The 19,645-nt window shown below is 35.0% G+C and overlaps 3 long non-coding RNA genes across 4 annotated transcripts; all 3 read right to left on the bottom strand.

Moving 5' to 3' along the window:
- Positions 1-734: 734 nt before the first annotated feature.
- LOC133789966 (uncharacterized) lies at positions 735-1,595 on the bottom strand. 2 transcript variants are annotated; one of them, XR_009873814.1, is made up of 3 exons: positions 1,531-1,595; positions 1,340-1,413; positions 735-867 (listed from the first exon to the last, which is right to left on the bottom strand). It is a non-coding gene; the product is annotated as an uncharacterized LOC133789966 (long non-coding RNA). The 2 variants fall into 2 exon arrangements; XR_009873813.1 differs by having other exon boundaries at positions 741-872.
- Positions 1,596-2,690: 1,095 nt separating this feature from the next.
- Positions 2,691-4,116, bottom strand: LOC133789965 (uncharacterized). Its single transcript, XR_009873812.1, has 3 exons — positions 3,437-4,116; positions 3,137-3,222; positions 2,691-3,046 (listed from the first exon to the last, which is right to left on the bottom strand). It is a non-coding gene; the product is annotated as an uncharacterized LOC133789965 (long non-coding RNA).
- Positions 4,117-4,742: 626 nt separating this feature from the next.
- LOC133789964 (uncharacterized) lies at positions 4,743-6,168 on the bottom strand. The gene is made up of 3 exons (XR_009873811.1): positions 6,065-6,168; positions 5,263-5,305; positions 4,743-4,815 (listed from the first exon to the last, which is right to left on the bottom strand). It is a non-coding gene; the product is annotated as an uncharacterized LOC133789964 (long non-coding RNA).
- Between the last annotated feature and the right edge of the window lie 13,477 nt (positions 6,169-19,645).

Raw genomic sequence — 19,645 nt, 5'->3', positions numbered from 1 at the left:
ATTTTAATAAAACAAATGACAAAACAGAAGTGTAGGCACATCCTTTGTTGCCTTATTATTTATATTTTTTCTAGTACATTTTTTTAATGAAGTGAACAGTTTTCTCTCTTTAAACCAACAAGAATAACTAAATAATGGATTGGGCAGATAACATCAAAGACAACCTCAGCATGCAGTATAGATGCGAGGATGTTAGCCTTTTATTATAGAGCTTTTACATTGCCTAAGAGGGACAAGTGTAATAAGGAGAGGTCCCACTTACATGTCTAAAGACGTATTGAAAATCATATACTATTAAAATCAAGACAAGCAATATAAAGACAATGAATAAGATAACACACAATCACTTGAATATAGTACAGTCTTCATAAATCGGATTGATGAAAATGTGATCACTGAAAAAGAAAATACTTTTTTGCCAAGTTAAGAGACGACAAAGCCACTAGAACAATGTCTTCCCATATATGGAAGAAAGAAAAAAACATTACGAAGGCACTATATCAAGGAACTCTTATAAGCACTTTTTTTTTAAAGGAACTCTTATATACATCTCACTCACCTTTTTATTAAGGTCATGGAAAGCCTCCAAATGTGATAGTGCATCGCCCGCTGCCAAGAGTGCAATCATGCCCTAAAATCATTCCACAAAAATGTTAATTAAGGGTTTCCTAAACTTCAGAGATGTAATATCACATTTCAACATGGAAAGCAACATGATAAGACTTAAAACTTATTGATATTGGGGAGTCTGCACCAAGGCTTTTGTCACGGAAAAATGAAGCCGAATCCATTGACGCCACAGTCAATATAATAGGCTTACCCTGATCTAAGGAGGAGATATTAAGCGGAGGAAGTGATGACCAAACACTGCCCTTCATAATTATGAGCAATAGTTAAATTCAAAGTAATTTAGGAAGGTCAAAAGAATAAAGATAAGAAGAAATGTGTTGATCTTCTAAATATGTGTTTCAAACACTGAAAGTTGATGGAAGTAAGTTTCAGCATCAAAGATTTGAATCCTACAAAGCTCAACTATAGACCAACATACATATTCTTTTGACCTCCCCTGTACAAATAAAACTGAGAAAAAGAATCCCATGAAATCTTCCCCACTCAAAACAATAAATACACACACACACACACATATATATTTACATATAATAATATAAAATCTAATAAGAAAGAAAATGAAAACCAAGCTAATGAGAATAAGGACTACATTCTAAAAACAAGTCAGATTTCGAACTCAAAAGAGAGATGAGACACAAATACAAATCGTGAACCACATTTAGAGCTGTTAGACTTCATTATGGATACCAATAAATGCAAAATGAGTTACCTGTATCCCCCTAATGGAAGGCAGGTCTCCTCTTTCAAACAAGATTCTGAATCACGAGTTCCAGCTTTCACTGTCTAATCAAAACAAATGTATCACAGATTCCTTGAAAACATCATTAAGCCAACAACCAAAAAATGTCTGCGAGATAAAGTCAATAAAATGCACTAGAAAGTTAAAAACAAACAAGCTACCTGCATCACAAGATCAAACTCAGCCACAACAGTGGTATAAGATCTCTGTCTCTTCAAAATTTCTTTAGAAACCTGCGTATGACTGACATCAAAAAGTTTATTAACAATAAACTAAAGCTGCCAAAAAATTGTCTTGTGGTTGGGGGGGGCAAACATCAACAACAATTAAATACAGTCCATTAATATGAAAATTGAAATAACTAGACTTTTTCTTTTAAAAGTGGTTTCACTTCTTCAGTGGACGGTACAAAATGAAAACCAAATGAAATGACACTTACTACCTCTTGGATGGTCTTCGTACTACTCTCCGAGAGCAAGAATACAGGAAAATCATACTTGTTCCACAATATACCAGATCCCTGAAAATGTGGAAGGAAGTTGTTGGTCCAATATACCAAACAGAATGTTAAAAGATGAAACACGAACAATACATTAGATAAGTTTGGCATTTATAACCAGTAAAAGTAAGGAGTACATAATGTTCTAACTTTTAATATGTGAAACACATTGATACTCACCTAAACAAATGTGACAGGTAGAATTTAAGTTGTTCCATGTTCTTCAAGTAGTATAATAAAGGTAAGAAAAAGATATATTCAAATTTTACTTAAAACACAAATAACTTATACAACCTCACATTGTATAAACACTCGTTGAAATTCCTGTATTATGTGACCAGCAAAAGCACACAGGCCCCTTATGGAGATGAGGCTGTGGGGCTTTGTAGTCTGGCATTAAACATGAAATAATAACCCATATTTTGCACTTTTGCTTGGAAAAGAACCATATATGCAAATAATTAGGATAATAATTACAATCTATGAGTTCCTAAATAGAAATCAATAGAACTTTAACAACCAACCTTCCTCTACAGTAACTGAAGTTGAATATTTTTAGTGATTAGACATGAGGGTCCAACACAGATGGAAACTTGATGCTCACGGAAGTTAGCTAAAGATGACTAGTCCTATAACATATAGCATGGTAGTAGAAATAAAACTCTGAACAGAAAAAATGTCACCCTTACGAAAATATTATCAAAGAGCTTATGCTGTAAAAGTTGTATGTAAGGTGTGGTGCATAAAAGAAAGGTAGACTATCAAATGTCTAATACCCCATTCTAATATAGCACGCATATAACTATATATTCAACTCATGAGGATAATAAAAATATGTTATAGAGAATAATTAACAAAATTAATTATTTGTTTACTCCTTAAATAAGATAAGTGATTTCAAATAGCATACTCACGTGCTTTCTTTTCCGCAATTGATTTGTTTGGCTACCATTAGCATGGCAGGCGGGAGTGTAGATGCTATATGGATCAATGTCGCCAAGTTCTTCAGAAGCAATTTCGAGAACCTTATCACATGAACTCGAGGAGTGTATAAATGGCTGAGAAACACATAGAAGGTTTAGTAATTTGTATGTCTCGTCAGATATCAAGCCAGCTGACCACATGAATTGGAAAAGCCCTAAGTGATCATGGTGATCGTCAGTTAAAGCATTTCCCACCTGCATTAAACAGATATCTTAGCTCTCTATTTCATCACATGATACATAAGAACCTGGGATTTTTCCTAGAGAAATGAATGAAACAAGTACCATATAACCCTTCAGATTAATGGCTTTTCCCTTTGTTGCAGAGTTGTGTTTTACAATTGCCTGGCTCAGCTGAGGAACATAATGTCCTAGTACATAGATGCCCACAAAGAAAACCACAATTCAAACAAAGTATTGATGATATATGAATATACGTGTGCATAAAATATAATTAGTATGAAGAAATTGGAGAACTGATTGGCTCAAACATGAATTCAACAAATGAATTTTGAGATACTTGTTACTAATGCCTACAAGCTTAATCCATTAAATCAACATAAAACGAGTTTGAAGGTTAATCACCTGCATAGCTCTCTCCTGTAATATAGAAGTCCCTTCCTTAAGGACTACTAATCACTATGCATATTACCCACCTTTAGCTAAATAAATAAATAAGATGCCCAGAGATTGCAAACAGACAAAAATGCAAGTACGATTTAGTCATTTGGTAAGCAATTTAAACTTTTACTTGAACCATCAAATTCCTCGCGAAGTTTTGACATAAAATTCTCATTCATTTGGCCTCTTTACCTCACTCATTTGTTCAATAAAGCAAATGACTCAAAATTAACATTGTTATGCACATGTGCAAATACTAATGTGAACTCAAAAGCATAATTGACTATTTATGCTTATTTCAGATTTCCTTAAATAACACCCCTTAAAAAATAAAATAAAATTAAAATTAAAAAACATCAAAATACACTCAATATAGGATTCTAAAGAGCTGCCAAAATGGGAACCAAAATATAACACAAACAAACCTGAGTGGATGAAACAATAGTAAGCAAGCATGGGAACAAAACAGGTACTAATGTGGGCATCACTTTATCGTCCAAGTCATCAGAGAGAAGAGCCCAGCACCTCAAAGCTCCATGAACTACAACATTTAGAAGCAAATCATGCATCTTTCAGATGTAAAAGCCATAAAACTCTTAAATATGAAACAAATAACAAACAATAACTTGCAACACTTGAGCAAGTTAAAATCCCTAATAGCCTACATTAAAAATTGTCATAATATAGTACACACTTAGAGGTTATTGTTGTCAATCTAACATAAGTGGTAATAATAGAAAAATAACAAATAAGACAGCTCAGCACCAGCTGCTGCTGGACAAGCCTAATAGATGATGTGTATGTTAAAAACAGAAATTAAAATCACAGCATATGACATGTGATGCATTTTTGAGCTTCCTGATTCAAGCCAAAGCTTATATTGATGCAATAATTGAGGCCATCAAATACTTTGACTTGGCCAAATCATGTAACTAAGGAACCTTATCAATTTCTTTCAAAATGATTTTAAGGAGAATGTGACAACAACCTCATAGTAAAACTTGAAATCCTGAGAGATTAATATATGTTCGCAAAGAAAATATTTAAAATTGAAAAAGCATTCACATAGACCAAGTAGTAGAAAATTATTGTATTTAAAACCACACAAACAAAGGCCAGTAAGAACAATGACGGAATACTTACCTCCATCCCTTGCATTTTTCTGAGAAACAGGAAAATGTATTTTCTAAGGGAAAAAAAAATAGACAGTAGCAAAAAGAGTAGAATCCAGCGACTTTATGAATCAGATAGTGCAAGATATAAGACAAACCTATATATGTCATCTACAAGCTGTGCCACCTGTTCCTTCCCCACAGCATTCTTCTTTGCCCACAATTTAGAAACTGTAAAAGAGAACATAAATTCAGCTAGAATTAATTTCACACAAAATAAGAGAATTTAGACCACAACCAGGACATGGTAAAAGCAAGAAACCTCAAAGCAGAATGCTCAATTACAGTACTAATAAGCACAAGTTTGAGCAACCCAACCAAATTCTATACCAGGCTACAATGCCAGAAAACTAAATTTGAAATGGAAACTAACCTATAGAAAACATAATAATAACTTTTTTAGAAAAACAAAGATGTGTGATGTAGACAGTCGCTGTTTTAGTGTTTAAGACTGACTATTTAATAGATATCTACCTAGACAAAGATCAACTACATAGCCAAGGTCCAAATATATAAATTTCACTAAAAAGAAAAGTAAATAACACAAGACTGACAAATGCAAATGAAAGGAATTTAGCTATTTTCAGGTAGGAAAGCAAAAAAACACACCATCTATACCTTGATCATCAGATAAAACAACCAATATCCGGTCAACAAGGTCCTGCATTAATAACAACAAATGTAAAGTCATAAAACACCAATCCAAAAACATTAACAAGATGCTCAAAATGAATCATTAAAACAAACACCCTTCTAGTAAAAGCATAAATAGACAATATTTAGAATAAAATTCATTAGTCTTGTGCAAGTAAGGTGTCATTGCAGAAAATTATTCTCAGATGGGCAACTGTTACAAGAACTTGATGTTATTGTATCTTTATTACAGATAATCATCAAGTTAAGTGATCAAATCCCTGCCCCTACTTACAAACTGTTTGTCTTTCTCCCATAATTGCGGGAGAGGCAGATAAATAAGAAAAAATTAAGATTTATTGAGAAGAATACACACCAATACAAAAATCAATTGTGTATGAATTCTGTATTAACTGAATAACCAAAAAAAAATACTAGTACAACCTTTTCTCTTACTAGTGGGTTACACAACAGGAGGTAACCCTCTCCCTTGCCCATAATCCCTTCCCATAAGAAAGGCAAAATTTGACCTGATGTTCTGCGACATGACACCAACTGACTAACAACTACCAATTAAACTAGCTAGCACCTTCTCAGTAAAACCTTTACAAAGCCAACATCACAAAGAAGTTATTGGATTATGCATACCAAAAAACAAAAAGTGCTACTCCTAATCAACAAAAAAAGGAGAAACATGTAATTTTCAAACGTTGAAGCCAAAGTGTGATAAATTGCCAAATCCACATGCAGGCAACACCCAGCACAAACAATTTCTTTAGCATCTCACCTGCTTCTTCCCCTGCTTTGAAAGACCTAAGTGAGTGAGAACATCCTTAAGCTCTTTTATTCTAAAATATGCCAACTTTTCCTGCAACAAAAACAAACACATCAATAAACCTTGAATGCAACATCAACAATTCAACGTACAAATACTTTCAAATAATTTCATCACAAAATAATTTCAACACCCAAATGATTGAAATAGAGAAGTACCTGAGAGCCAGCAAGCTCCTCAAACTGCTTGACCCAATCATCCATCATAGCATTATTACCCAAGTCCGGAACAGGTGGCCTGACAAATAATATTGAGCATAACATTTTCTTACTTACTCAATATACAATACTCAGATTCAAGAAATCCACAGATAATAACAAGATTCAAAAAGAAGATATACCTAGATTCAAGAACAAACATTTGATGTGGTAAACAACATATGAAAATTAAACACTGTAAAAAAATTAATACCCTCATACGAAGACTGCGTCCACCACGAATGGCAAGGTCAGCCACCAAAAGAGCACATATATATTACTCGGAGATCGTGAGCTCAAGCACCGCCGCACCCACGCCATAGACCCACAACCGCAAGCATCGCCGCACCCACGCCGTAGACCCACCGCCGCAAGGACCGTTGCACCCACGAGCGAGCCACGCCGTAGACCCATGAGTCAAGCCTCCCTGTCACACGACCCAAGCCGCGGACCCCATCACCTTGTTGCACACCTGCAACAAACAGAGAGAAAGAAAGAAAGATTGAATGAGAGAGTTGCTGAGAGAGAAAGATAGAACATGAGAGAGAAACAGAGGAGGCGTAGGGTTATTAGGGATTTTTTGCTTTTGTCTTTCATTTGGCGCCTAAGTATAATTTAGCGCCTAAAATTTTTAGTCCGGTCAAACAATAGCGTTTTTTAAAATATGCTATATTTTAATGTAATATATGGGCATAATTGTTGTAGTGAATCTTAATTTCACATCTGTAAACATTTGCTGGAAATTCTGAGGGGCAGAAGAAGAACTCAATCCCTAGCTGAAACTCCCAGCCTCAGTATAACCACCATAAGACCTCATTATCTGCCTTGGATACATACCTGCTGATTGAATCTGCAGTCAATAACTTGATTCATTAAACATTATGAGCATATCAAGAGTTTTCCCCATGGGAAAAATCTTACCACACTATAATCACAAACCATTGTAGTGCTTAAAACATGCCCATAGCATTCATACATCACTCATAATCCCTGCTCTTCCAACATACACCTCATGCTTCCAATTCCAGCATGCAATTAATACAATTATATAATCACGGAGTAGGTAATCATATAATCACATTCATCTATGTTCACGGAGCATGTAATCATATAATAATTTAATAGTCAAGAGTCAGGCTCTATCAGAATCTCATGCTCCCTAATACAATGTGCAGGTAAAACATTTGCATTCCATTTAAGCAGTTAAACACATAACTACAGAAATAGTTACCGTACCCTGAGTAAAGCTGTCTCTTAACCTTGGCTCGCTCTGATACCAAGTTGTAACACCCTAAACTTCAGGGACTGTTACAGTGTGCCTTTTAAACAGTGTTAAACTCGCTAATCGAGTCATTTGGCCATAATTGTGTAACTAAGTATGATTGGCGGTTTAGGGCTAAAAATTTTGGTTAAGATATAATGTTTCATTAAAACATTTTCTGTATACATTGGTATCCCAAAAATATAATTTAAGGGTTAATTACAACAAAAAATTTACAACCAACCGACCTAAGCGGAAAAATAGGATTTAACCCTTGTTCCTCTTTCAACCCTCGACTGTGGCGATCGAGTAGTCGCATATGTACACATCGCCACCTAAGCTCTCCAACTAAAGGATGGTCTAGATTTCTTTTGCCTTTACCTGCACCACATAGCACCCGTGAGCCGAAGCCCAGCAAGAAGACTCAATATGCTCATGAACCAGTAATAACATGTTGCTAAGTCATAACAGGCATGCCAAGCAGTAATAACCCTACTCATGCATGCAAGTAGGTAGACTAAATATTTGTGAAGTCCTACGCTCTAAGTAGATGAATAATAAGTCTCCCACTCTGAGGTAGATGACTAATAAGTCATTTTTTCACAGTCGACTAATAAGTCATTCTCTAAATAGATGACATAGAAGTCTATCTTGGTCAAATGACTAATAAGTCTCTCTCAGTCAGATGACTGATAACTCTATCTCGGTCAGATGACTGATAAGTCTATCTCAGTCAGATGACTGACAAGTCCATCTCTGTCAGATGACTGATAAGTCCATCTTCGTCAGATGACTAATAAGTCCATCTCGGTTAGATGACTATTAAGTCTATCTCGGTCAGATGACTAATAAGTCCTTCTTGATTAGATGAATGATAAGTCTGTCTCGATTAGATGATTGATAAGTCTATCCCAGTCAGATGACTCATTAGTCTATCCCGATCAGAAGACTAATTAGTCTATCTCGGTCAGATGACTAATAAGTCCATCTCGATTAGATGACTAATAAGTCTATCCCGGAGGTCCCATACCCTCCTAGCCATGTGACGTGTAGGTCACCTTAGCCTTTTGGCTCGGGCTTTAAATAACTAGCCTTTAGACTAGACAAGTACTTTTAGTTTTCATCGAACTTGAGGTCGATCCGAAATTAATTTTCATGATGAGTCATTCAATTCAGATGTCGATTAGATATAATCTTTTCGGCTTGCGTTAAACACGCTAACACTTTCCTTGACTCATAACTGTACAACCAGTGCTCAGTACTATTGCCGAACTTGACTAATGATTCACAGCTTCACAGTTAATACTGACACCATTGCCATTTCTGACTAATAGGTCAGTGCCATTCACAAGTGAGCAAGATTTTCTAAGCATTTGATATGCAATCAATGTCAACATTTAACACTCAACATGCCTCAATAATAACCATGCATGTCACATATTGGGTGCAGTTTTCTTACCTTTAGTCCAAGCATAGGTTACAAATAAACGAGCCACAAGCACAATCCTGATTCCAAATTTGTAATGCCCTGGATAGCCAAGACCGCTACACTATGTGTTTATAAAGGTGTGAGACTTGCTAATCAAGTAGTTTAATCAAAATGTGTCATTAGCTAAAGTGTTCTAGGGCTAAAAGACATTTTGGCCGCAAAAGAAATATTTTATAGATTATAAACAATTTACAGAAAAAATGTACAACGTTTAAAAGTTGGTTTGCAAAATTCAACAGTTAAGAGTAACTATTAGCCATACTAATGCAAAATACAAGGTTCTGGTCCTCTCATCCTTGTAATCTCCTCAACCGTGCCAGTTGAGCGGCCTGACATGTACAGTCACCTCACAGAGCTCTCCAATCAGGGTTGATCAATCTTGCCCTTGCCTTTACCTGCACCACACAGCACCCGTGAGTCAAGGCCCAGCAAGAAAACAGCATACACAACATATACAATATTATCAAACAAATATTCTAATAGGCATGTTCAAATATTCTATCCATAGCATATAAGCATACTTAAAGGTACAAATAACCTCATTTATACTTAGATTATTCAACAATCTCATTAATCACATTCATGGAAAAATATAATAATCAACTAACACAAATACTAGGGCCGACACCTTAGGTCGCACCCTCTTTTTAACCCACTGACTCCGGCCCGCTTAAACCGAGCTCAGTGCATAATAAGCTATCCTCGGATACCAGTGTTCGAGCCGTGCCAATTGCACAAGTTAACCGTGGCACACTTAGGCCGTTGGTTTACCATTTACATGGCATAATACCATTCTTTAAGTCATATATATCAGGGAGCCCTTAGTCTCGTTCAAATATTCAACCGGGTGTAGTTTTCTTACCTTTGGCTTCTAGATGAACTAGTTACGGGGGATACTCCTTGAGCACGATCTGATCCCCAAGCCCTAGCTTAGCACCTAGTCACAACCATGATGAAGGATACCATTAAAAATCTTAAATGAGTTCCTAAACCAAGTTCTAGTCCTCGGAACATTGAACTTCACCAAATGTGGTAAAAGATTCAATCCCGAGCACCCTAGGTTAAATTCCCAAGCCTAAAATCTCAAAATCCCTTAAGGGCCCCGGCATAGGCCATCCATGCCGCGGCATGGCCCCAAACAGAGCCGTCTTAAGGTACAAAAACAAGTAAGGGCCGCGGCATTCCTTAAGCCATGCCGCGGCCCGCCCTCCTTTCTTAGCACAACTCAACTTCCAAGGGCTGCGGCTCACCTAGAACCATGCCACGGCCCGACCCTTTGAACCCAGAAAAATCACCATTTTTAACTTTCAAACCTCATGCAAGCTCACTCAAAACCACCCCAAATCCTCAACTCAACTATCCACAAACATCCCACAAGATTACAACAACTCAACCCAGCTGAATCCTAGGCTAGAAACCCATCAAAAACTCATTCCAATTACTGAAACCTTCTACCCCAAGAACACAAAACCAGCCATGGAGATACTAGAATTCAACCATCAAACCTTGGATTAAAGCTTACCTCAGCTGCAGAATCACTTCTCCAAGAGTTCCCTGACCTAACTTCAAAGATTCCAGCCTCAAATCCAACCTTGAATACCAAAACCACAACCATTAAAAACTCAGCCATTTTCTCAAAATTCCCAACCATAGAAACGAAATTTCAAAGCTTACCTTGGCTCTATTTCAATCCTTGATCAATTCCTGATCTAATCCTCCAGATTATTCCATTAAATTCCCAAATATTCAGCTTGATTCTCTTCAAAATTCAGAGTTGTTCTTCTTCCTTATGAAAGAGAAGAGAGAGAAGGCTGAGAGGGTCGGTTTAATTTCTGTGTCTAGTATTTTCTAAAGTCTTCCAAAGTATATCCTTAGGTTATTAGACTAATCCCAAAGCTCGGGGTGCCGAAAACGTCCCCGAGGGTAAAACGGTAAAATCCCCCAATGATCCCACCTAGACATCCTAACCTCAAATATATCTCCAATTATTTATTTTCATAACCCGATAGTCCAAATCACTATCTGATACCTAAAATACCCCTGACTTGTCCAAAGTCAATAATAATGCCTCGTTGTGACTTTTCCCGCTATCTAGCCCTAGGATCGCCTCAAGTCGCCGGCTATAGAGTTATCCACATAATAATGTGGTTCCCACATATACAACATATTCATTACATAATATCACATAATATCATCAATTATCATAAAATATCATTTAAGCACTATTAATCACATAATATCACATTCAAATTAATACTATTCACTCTAATCCCATTTATGCCCTCCCGACACACTAATCAGGGCCCTTAAGCCTTATTACCAAATTTGGGGTCGTTACAAATCCCCTAGCGATAACCTAGTCACAACCATAATATAAAACCTCATCAAAATAAGCTATAAATGCTTCCAGGACAAAGATCTAGCGTCCGGGACATCGAATCCTATTAAATCTGGTAGTAGGAATGATCTCAAGGCCTAAGGTTTGGGTTCCCACGATCAAAACACCACTTTGGCAACAAATGACCTTAATCGTTGCGGCCCCACCTCACTGAGCCGCGGTCCCCAGGGCCCTTCAGCACCACCACTCACTGCACTTAGCTCGGGTCGCGGCGCCCAAGAACAGGGCCGCGGCCCCACCTCAAAACCCAGCCAAGACCTCATTTTTACCATTTTAAAACCTTCTAAAAATCTACCGAAACATCTCCAAATTCCAAAATCAAAGTTCCCAAACATCCCCATGATCCAAAACCAACAAAACCCAAGCCTCAATTCAATCAAAAACTCATCAAAACACAAAATCCAATTCAAGCTTAAAAGCTTAAAAAACTTACAACTTAAAACTTGAATTACCTCTGATTGAGTTATTCCCCAACTAAATCCTCCAGCTAATAAGCTTCTAATCTTCCCTAGGATCACTATGCCTTGAACCTCGCTTGAATCCGAGTCCTAGAACTCAAGTTTCCTTCGAAAATGTAATTGGGCGTCGAAAATGAAACTTTGAAGGAGAGAGAACATTCTGGACGTTCTTTTTATTTCTTAATAGGTTACTTCAAGCTTAAGTAGCCTCAAGAAAATCCTAATGCTCGGGGTCCCGAAAATGCCCCTGGGGTTAAAATAGTCAAAACTCCCAGAATCTCCCCCTGATCTTACTAACTCCCAATTTATCATCAAATACTTATTCCCATTACCCAATATCCCAGTAATGTGTGAAATATCCCTTGACTTACCCCGAGTCAAGAATAAATCCCGTTGTGGATTTCCCACTAGCTTACCTCCTAGGGTCGTCTCGTGCTGAGTAACCCTAGCATGACCAAATAATAATGAAGCACCACACACGTCACATATATGCTAAATATGCCCAAAATGGCCAAAATATGAAAATCACCCAATTAATCAGAAATGGGTTCACATGCATATTTAACACACCTAAACATGCATATAATCATTTAATTGCATAATAAATCAATTATGGCCCTCTCTGCCTCCTATCAAAGTCCTAATCCTTATTAAGAAATTTGGGTCATTACAGTGCCTTCTTCCCTTTACGAGGAGAAAAAACATTGGGCACGTTAGGAATGGATTATAAAAAGATACATGAATGTCCTAATTACTGTTGTTTATACCGCAACAACTTAGAAAATGCTTCTGAGTGCCCTACATGATAGACATCATGATGGAAGAGAGGTAAGATGGAAAAGAATGTACGAAAGAGATTTCATCCAAAATATTATGGTATTTGCCATCTATACCAAGATTTATACATTTGTTTCGAAATCCAGAACATGCGAAAAATTTAAAATGGCATTAGGATGGAAGGATAAAAGATGGTAAACTACGACATCCAGCAAATTCGCCAGCTTGGAAAACAATCGATGAGAAATGGCCTGTAATCTGTAGTGCACAATTTTTTTTTTTAGTTATTAAGTTTTTGTGTTTTAATTTATTTAATTGTTTAGTGTTATGAATTATTTTATTTAATTATTTGTTTTTTTAAATTAATTGTTAGAATTGTTTGGTAGAATTTTGTGAATTTATTTGTTATATGTTATTTATTTATTTTATTTAAAATGTGATTTTTTGAGTTTTGGTTGAATGCACTAAGGTGCATGGTAGGTAGTGATGCACCCTAATTATTGAGTGTGTGCATGTGCATGGTTGCATGGTGCACATGTGTAGAATTTTCTACACACTTTGTAGTTGTCTTTTACTGGATTTATTATTGAATTAATTAGATAAAAAAATAAAAAGAAAAGTAAATGGGTGTAGTGGACGACAAAGAGTGGGAAAGGAAGATGAATTATTCCATGGTTTTTATCAAATAAATTAAAAAAATTGATGACAAATGTTATTTGGGTAAGGGGATTGTTGACATTCCCTTTAAGTTAAGTCTTTTATTGATAATTGAGTTTTAGGCTTAATTAGAATAATAATAATAAGGGGAAACTTACCAATTAGTTTATTGGGGAATTATAAGGGAATTAAAATAAAAAAGGGAAGAGAGGAGATAGAGAGCATTATGCTCTTGGGCTGCCGAAATTAGAGAGAAGAAGAGAGAGAGAGAGGCGTGAGCTAGAGAGAGAAGGAGAAGAAGAAAGAAAGGAAGAAGAAGGGATCAAGTTAAGGTATGACTCTTGATTTTGTTTTATGAATTTCTTCCTTTTAATTCTAGTATGTTGATTAGAGTTGTTTTTAATTGATGGTGTTCTTCTTCTTCTCCATCCTGGGTTTCAAAAGCCCTATGGTATTCAAGGGTGATTTCCATTTGGGTGTTGGTTTTATCAAGGAGGTAGTTGATCTCTAAATCTTATGCTTGATGTTTGTTATTGTTTATTGAAAGGATTTTTAAGTTTTGATGTCTTTTGGAATCCTTGCCATGTGTTGGTTTGATTTGCTATGAGATACATGAATATGATACATAATGATGTATGATTGTGATTTTTGTTAATTGAGGGAAGTATGATTAGTTTTGTGAAGGGTTTTTGTTTTGATCTCTTAGAATATGAGGATTGTTGATATTTGATGATTGTGTATATGTATGTTTCGGCCTATGCATGTCTAAGGATCCCCTCTATATTTTGTTATTTTATTGTGTTTTAGGTTAGATCCATGTTTTAGGATCCTATGTAAATATTGGTATGACAAATTATTTGGATTTCTTGTTTGAGTCCATGAAGGTTGATGAATATTCTCATGAGAATTTTGTGATATATTTTGTTGTGAAGCCTAGGTGTGTTTCGACATATAAGTTGTGGAGCATGTTGTGATTTTTTTTTTCTATCTATTTTGTGTCACATATACATGTTAGGAAGATGCTAGGTTAAATTAGATAAAAGAAAGGATTGTTTTGAATTTCTATAAATTGATATGCTTGCTGATTTTGTGAATAATTGGTGAAAAAATGATATGCATGCATAAGGAATGTCTTTTATGATATGTTGTATTTATGAGAATAAAAAGGGTGTTTAATTTCACACTTAAAATGATATTTTTGCACAAATAATTACCTACAATTTTTTTTTCTTCTGAAAATATGAGTTTAAAAAAAAAAATGGTGATTTTAATGGTATAATTGGTTGCTGGAATTTTTGTAAAAAAAGTCAAGTTGTAATTTTAAGAAAAGAAATTTGATGTGTATGTTGAAATAAATTAATACCCTAAACTATGGAAATATTAAAGGTGGTATATTTTGTATAGCATGAGTGTTCATTTTAATAGTTATGATTTTTCTTTATTTTAATTAAGAAAAATGGTAAATTTAATCTATTTGTGAATCTTTAAGTAAATCTAATAGTGGCTGAATGTTTATAAAAATATTTTTTAAAATAGTTATTGGATTATCACTTGTGAATTAATTCTATTTAAAAATTTAGTCTTAAAAATAATACAAGTAAAAATGTATTTTTCCACATCTAAAAATTATACTTTTTCTCACATTAAATTTGTAAATTTGTTAATTGGATTATAATGTTATTTTCTAAATAAACATGTTAAAATATGAGTATTTTTCATAATTTTTTTTTTGTCTTGGTTATTTTATGGAATTTAAAAGTAAGTAATGGAGTTATTATGTTTTAAATGATTAATAAAGTATTTAATGAAATAAAATAATGTCTTGAGAGATTTAATCAACTTAGTGATTTTAAAAGGACAAACAATGGTAATCAAAGCATGTTACAAACTCATTATTTTCAAAACGATAGAAATAATTGCGTAGGAATTATCATTTTTAACGCCATTTTTTAACAAAGTTCCCACGTATGCATGTTACATGCAATTCACTTTCACGTTAAAAATATGCCTATTATGCAACCATATAGTTTTTATAGAGAGACTATGCATGTAATATAGGTGGAATGTGCATTATTCTTTTATGACCTTATGTGTAAATATGCCTTGTTTAGATGTTGTGAGTAGATTTCACCATGTGTGCATGACCCATGCACACATGGGTTATATGAGTGGGCAAGATGAAGTTTATGTGATGCTAAGAGATGTTATTTTGGTTAAAATATAGGCTCGTTGTGAAGTTGTCATTTTGCTTTGCTTGGACCTGTGGAAAGGAAGTTAGATATAATTTTGTTTGTTTATGTTGCGAATGATAAGATCATTTGTATGAATGATAATGTAATGATTTATGCATTATGAATTATGCAATGCTTTATTATGATGATGTGACTAGATTGTATGTCATTTTGAATGTTGTATGATATGAATGGATGTTAGCGTGATGAACGCGACACATCAAAAAGGGGTTGCAAAGGATATGAAGACGTAACCCGAGTTACTAAGGATATGAAGACGTAACTCCAATGGCGGACGCGCTGAGGTTATTCAAGGACTAGAGATCTTGTTTACCTCATGAGGTGACATGGACAAGTTAGCGGGCTATGTTCACAAGGATATGATGTTTATGTTATGATGTTATAATGATAATGAGTTTGCATATGATGCTAATGTTTTGATGACTAAGTTTATGTTTACGATAATGATGCTATTACAGTAATGATGCTATGAAGTATGACGATGTATGAATGTGATTATGATTTATTGTGATTTATTTGTGTGCTGTTTGTACTTCTTTACTGCGCTTTTAGCTCACCCCTTTACTTTCCCTTCCAGGTAGCAAATAGGTTTCTCTATGGCACGCGTGGCGATGTGGGGAGTTCTATCGTCATGGTGTGTATGGCATGGGGGCATCCTATGGACGAGAAACGATCTGTTTAAAACGTGATTTTTTTAAAATAATGTTATGTTAATTTTAACATTCTAAACTTATCAATGGGACTTGAACTTTGGTTATCTTTTAGAACTTTGCATGAAAACTATTATTTTTCTTTTTAAACTATTGGTCCCAACTTGATTGTTTTAGTATGTCCCCACTTGGATTTTATAATAAGTGGCTTTTCTCGTATAAACCCATGAGAATGCGAATGTATTATAAAATAATAGATTAGGGTGTTTTACATAATCAAAGATGATCCATGGAATCTTGGACTTGGTCTTTTAGCTAATGACATCAATCCATTTAGCAATATGAGCTCATCTTACAGTTGTTGGCCAGTGATATTATGCATATACAATCTCCCCCTCACTTGTGCATGAAAAGACGAATGACAATGTTGACTTTGTTAATTTCAGGAAGTAAACAACCCGAAAATGATATAGTCATATATTTGGCACCATTGATAGATGATTAGAAGTTGTTGTGGGATGGGGTAGATTGCTATGATTCCTTTAGTAAATAAAATTGTATATTGAGAGGGTTACTCTTATGGACAATTAATGATTTCCCTGCTTATGGAAACTTGTCAAGGTGTTTTGCCAAGGGTTATAAAGGATGCCCAATATCTGGGGGACAAACAAGTGAAACAAGATTGATGTTTTGTAAATAGACTTGTTACATGGGGCATAGAAGGTTTCTACATGAAGAGGATTATTTTTTGAAGCAAATGAAAGATTTCAGGGTGAGCAAGAATGGCGTGGAGCTCCCCCAATGAAAACTGGTGAAGAGATTTATGATGAGATTTGTTTGAGAAATAATAGATTCAAAAGACTAGTCCCAAATATCGAAGAAGGTGAAGACATTGAGAGTAGAGAAAAATCAAAAGGCAAAAGTAAGACTAGTATGAAACGAAAACGTAATAAGAAACATCAAGTGAGGAATCTTGATGTCATTTATTAGTAAGACACAATCTCGATGTCATGCATATTGAGAAAAACATATGTGACAGTTTGATTGGAACTTTACTAAATATTCCTGGAAACACTACAGAGAGTATATTCGTTCGTCGTGATCTCGTTCTAATGTCTAAATCAAAGAAAGAGTTGGCGCCTAATGTATAAGGGAATTGAACATATTTACCTCCGACATGGTACATGTTAAAAAGAGATGAGAAACGCCAATTTTGTGATACATTGGCAAAGATTAAGGTGCCATATGTTTTTTCATTGAATATTTAGAATTTGGTTTCCTTGAAAGAATGTAAACTACAGGGTCTATAGTCTCATGACTGCCATGTTTTAATGGAGCAAATGCTTCCAATAGCTATTCGAGGCTTATTAGAAAACCATGTGAGAAAGGCTCTTAAAAGAATGTGTTTTTTATTTAAAGCCCTTTTGCTCTAAGTTCATTGATGTATCCAAGTTGAAGATTTCTCAATAAGAAATTGCAAAGACTTTGTGCTTGTTCAAACAATATTTTCCTCTATCTTTCTTTCATATAATGATTCATTTAGCAATTCACCTAGTTAGATAAGTCACTTTGTGAGGGCCTGTTTGTTTTTTATGGATGTACCCTTTCGAGAGGTTAATGAAAGCTTACAAGGGTTATGTGCAGAATCAAAATCGTCCAGAGGGTTGTATAGTTGAATCTTCTATAGCTTAAGAAGCAATTGAGTTTTGTTTTGAGTATATGGTAGATGTTGACTCAATTTGAATGCCTATAAAAGCGAGAGAGGAATTTAATGAAAACAAGGGTGTCAAAGATGGAAAACATACTTTAATGGAAATATAAGATTGGGAGTTACGCATCAAAATGTCTTGGAGAATACGGTTGAGGTACAACCTTATGTAGAGTAAGTAAATTATTTAATTTAATCTTCTTTACACAACCGTGACCTTTTTTGGAGTCATTTGTAGTAACAATATTATTCAATCTAGAGAACATTTGGAATATCTAAAAATGGTGAATCGAACAAAATCTTGAAAGTGGATTCAAAATGAGCATCATTGTACATTTTGACATTGGTTTCTTGATAAGGTGTTTTTCTTACTTTAATTTCAACATTCGTTTCTTGGAAGGTGTTATTTAGAATTATTCATTAATGCATATTCAAAAAGAGATGATCGAAGAGTTGCATGAAGTAACTGAAACTTTAAGATGACTTTCATTAGGTCAACACTAAAACCCGTGACGATGTTAGGGTAACCGATTTGATTGGCAATTAAGCATAATGCATTTGTTATTATCGAGTGTAGATTCAACACTAAAACCCGTGACGATGTTAGGGTCACCCAAAATAGTGGTGTAAGTATTGTAGCTCAAACCATACAAGTGTCTAGTGCTCGTGATAAAAACCCTATATATGGTGACATGATGTTTTTATGTGGTCATCCAAGAAATATGGGAGGTTGATTACCTTGAATTTAGGGTGCCGATGTTCAAGTGTGATTTGGTGGATAGCAAACATGGTGTGGAGAAAGAAAAATTAAGTTTCAATAAAGTTGATTTCAATAGAATAGGGATTAAAAAAAGACTCATTTATAATGGCAACTCATGCTAAACAAGTGTTCTACGTTGATGATCCTACTTCATTAAGATGGTCAATAGTGCTTTCTTCACAACCAAGACACAAAGTGGACGACAGCGATCAATGTGACTTCTGTGAATTACAAACTTCTAAAAAAGTGTGTGGTAGTATCCCTCAGTTTGAGGGAGTTAAAGCAATTATTGGGCCATATGTAAGAAAAGACAGTGATGGACTCTTGATTGTAAGATTTCACTTTTATGAATGACATAACATATTATCTTTCAGTTTAAATTTCAAATATTAATATTAAAATTGTCATACTTATTTACTTTTCCTATGTAGTAATATATTTTGTGGTTCCTATGTTGATGGGATCATGGACCCATATTATGATCATCTTGAGGAGCACTTAGAGGTTGATATTGATTCCATGGATGATCTGACCGATATTGATTCCGTGGATGTTGACCACGAGGAAAGAGATAATGGTGTAGAGAATGCAGATGGTAAAAGCAAGACCCATAAGCGTACACGAGGAATAGTGTGATTGGCAAAAGATTATAGCAGATAAAATAAAAGAAATCAAATGCCATTTCAGGTTTAACAGCCAAAGGCAATTGATCAGAACCACAAACAGAGAGCTTCGGTGTTATTTAGGAATGCAAGCCAAAACTATGGTGCCAATTAACAAAGACAATTGGCATAATGTTCCTTAATTAGTATTGGATAGTTATGGAAAGATGTCAATGTAAGACACTTCACAATGTTTTGAAATAAATTAATGAATATTTTATAATTTTCTTTTACTTACTAATATGTAACGCCTTGGATAGCCAA

The sequence above is a fragment of the Humulus lupulus genome, chromosome 7 (assembly GCF_963169125.1).
Source record: "Humulus lupulus chromosome 7, drHumLupu1.1, whole genome shotgun sequence".
NCBI classification, from domain to species: Eukaryota; Viridiplantae; Streptophyta; class Magnoliopsida; order Rosales; family Cannabaceae; genus Humulus; species Humulus lupulus.
The sequence above is the reverse complement of the archived record's forward strand: the minus strand, read 5'-3'. Positions and strand labels throughout refer to the sequence as shown.